We start from the raw sequence: 3,417 nt of genomic DNA, 5'->3' as shown, positions 1-3,417 counted from the left end.
CATTAGTTCAGCATTTAATCTCAAAGGTATAGTATGTGAGATTTTACTGTGTCTTTGAACATGACCACCATTACCTCCATGCAGACTTGGCTGAACACCATCTGTTTCAACTATCAGCTTTCTACTTTAAGCTTTAAAACAGGTAGAGGTGATATGGTTGTCACTCTGCAAAGGATATTAGAATTTCCCTTGCATTCGGTGTGATTTTAGAAAATGTAAATGGTCTTTAGTGAAGCATGTAAAAGGTGAAGGAGGGGCTTCAAACTCTGAAATACTTAAATGGTGATGAATATACGATCACATTACTTAGACCCTTTACCTGCTGTGTGAAGACACCATGTTTAACATGAAAGTAAATAAGATGGTATAAAATAAATATTCCTAAGGGTAAAGCATATAATATAGGCTATATAATATATAATGTGTTTGTGTAATAATATGTGTAATATAGCAATGAAAATAATCAATTTGTTATTCTATCTTTAGGCAGAGCTAGTTCTGTGATTGGCCACTCCACTCCTTCTGATCGTAGCAACAGCCAGTCACACAACAGCTTCTGCTCTATTTGTCTTGATTGAAAACATGAATGATATTTGATTGCTAAGCATGGTAAGTTATTTTGTTACAGTAGTTTTCTCACCATAGTCTGTTTGTACATGATATTAAGGGGGATATTTACTAAACCTGTCACAAATTACTGTCATTACACAAAATATTACAGCTCTGCAATTTTTTTATTTAGTGGCATGTTTACTGACACTGATGAAGTCACAGCTGTCTTAATGTGAATATACCTCCACTTTAGATCTGCTGTCTGAAGGCTGTTGAGCACTTGTTGACCAAGAGGAAGTGTAAAAAGAAAAGTGTAAGTCATCAAACATATTTTGGATCAGCAATCACATAGTCTTCTGCCAGTAAAATAATTTATTTTATTGATTAATTGAGATATGGTTTGACCTGAAAGCCTGTAAATGTCCCTCACATTCTCCTCTGGCAAGTGATGCAATTGATAAACACCTTCTCCCGCTTAAAACATGTTCTTAACTCAGACGACTAACAGCTGACAGCTGGACCACAGATTGTACACCTGCTTTCTCCTTGTTATATTCCAGCCACAGAAGTGGTAAATCAGATGCTGAGAGTATTTGTATACATTTACATTCTCTCCTCCCTGATTTTTGTGCCCCTGAACAGGAACGCCTTAAAATACATATTGCACGAGATCAGGTGCGCACATTCCTGCGGTGCTGCATTTCTTCTGTTTCTGCACCTCAGAACCCCACTGCAACTCCGTAGAAAATACATGCACAATTTCAGTAGTGCCAGAAAATGAGCCGCAAAACCTTAGTAAATATCCCCCTCAGCCTGCAGTACTATAAATCACAATTTATTCTGAAATGTGCTCAAAGAGACAGGTGGCTGAGAAGATTCTATTGCTGTTTTTGTAGTTTTGCTCACTCTGCCAGTAGACAGAGCCATCTTTACTGAATGCACCTTTAATATTAGGCAAGGATGCATGTGCAATTTACATTTAACACTGATGATTGTACCAGTGTGATAACACAGTGGATGTTTTGTATATTTGTATATTGTATATTGTGCTCATTATACCATGCTAATGTCAATGGTTTTTTTACCAATATGTTGCAATACCAGATCAGACTAAATAATGCAATTACTAAGGGGTATTTTACTAATGGCAAAATCAATGTTTTCCTATTTACCGCAGAGGATGGATGTTTAGTTTGCCACACTGTAGTGCATTATATATACTTTTCAAGTAGGCTATTGCTACTTCTGACACGTGTAAATAGGGACTAAGTCTATGAGTAATGAATGGATTTGCATGATTTTGAAAATAAAAAAACTTTATTAACTTGTGAAAAGAATATTCTTAATCCAACCCAAGTTTATTCCTGTTGTCTGTTTACTTTTTGTACTACACATACAGACTATGAACACTATTACATATGTTATTTACACCTGTGCATAACAAAATAGATTTAAGTGGTAACACAGTCCTGTTAGGGATATATATGAGGAGTGAGAGGACCGGGTGTCGACCAGCGGCAGCAGAAGACAGAGAGAGCGTACTTGGCATAAAAAGCAAAAGCGATAACATACATGGGGCCTGAAGACAGAGAAAGAACTGGCAGGGGAATGAACGGTAAGCAGTGTATAAGTAAGGAGGGAAACTAATGAGGCGCAGCTGGTGAGTAATCAGTGAGGCGGGGCAGGTGTGTTGAATAGTGTAATCAGTGCAAGGGAGCTGACTAGTGTGAGGAAAAAGAAGAGAGGAAGGTGCCACCGGGCAAACCTGACAAGTCCAAGTGTAGTTTAATTAACTCATCTCTGATATAGTACTAACAAACAGTAAAAGCATTATTAAGATTGGATTTTTTTGCATTTATATTTATTTGAAAGGATTTGATTAATTTGAATAATAAAAATTGGACAATGTAGTCTACAAATATTGTAGGAAACACACTAGTTTAGCTAGTTTAGTGTTGATTTCCTGTTACTTAATTTAAACAACTAGGTGCGTAACAAAATATAATCACTATCTCAAAACTACAGTGAGTAACATGCTTCAATTTTTTTTTTATTGAATAAACATCCCCATAAACTTATCTTAATATAATTGCTATTACTGAAACTTGGATCAACACTGTAAGGGAAATGGATTTTGACCTTGAAGGCTATGACTTGGTATGCACCAACAGAGAGAATAAGATATAAGAATGTAGACAAAATGTCTAGGGTAGTAGATAATTTACTTGAATGTGTGACTGTTGAACTACTTTTGGAAAAAAAGAAGAATGTTGTAATAAGCTGTATTTACAGAGCACCTGGAGCCAGCATAGACAAATTTAATGACTGGATGGTGTTAGGGTGATTTTCATTTTTAGATAGAAATGAATATAATTAGTTAGGGTTTTTATTATATAGCATATATAAGTTTATATATTTTAATCTCACAGTTGTGTTTATGTTATGTAGTTACATATCTATATATCACCCTATGTGTTCACTGAATCACTGGTCAGTATACTGTTAGCCAACTGGAGCACTGTTTAATATCAAGGGAGACTAGTTTACTAAAACACTGAAATCTCATTAGATTTACAGCTTTAGCAAAGAGGGTCCACAGTTACTTTATTACCACCACCTGGCTAATAGGATGGGGGAGTTATAGTTTACTGGGATTCTTTGAATAGTTGGAACAGAGATTAGATCTGAGCCAGGAAGAGGAAGCAACTTCAAAGGCAGGACAACACAGACACACACAGGCAGAGAAGCTTTATTGGAACAGGGGGGTAGTGCCTAAAATGTGGCAGTCTCTTGGAAACAAAGGAAGACATAAGTGTCTATGTAGGAATTAAGACAGGGTAGGTATTCCTCCCTTTTTAGGGTGCT

This window comes from Monopterus albus, unplaced genomic scaffold, assembly GCF_001952655.1.
Source record: "Monopterus albus unplaced genomic scaffold, M_albus_1.0 scaffold117.1, whole genome shotgun sequence".
Lineage (NCBI taxonomy): Eukaryota > Metazoa > Chordata > Actinopteri > Synbranchiformes > Synbranchidae > Monopterus > Monopterus albus.
The sequence above is the reverse complement of the archived record's forward strand: the minus strand, read 5'-3'. Positions refer to the sequence as shown.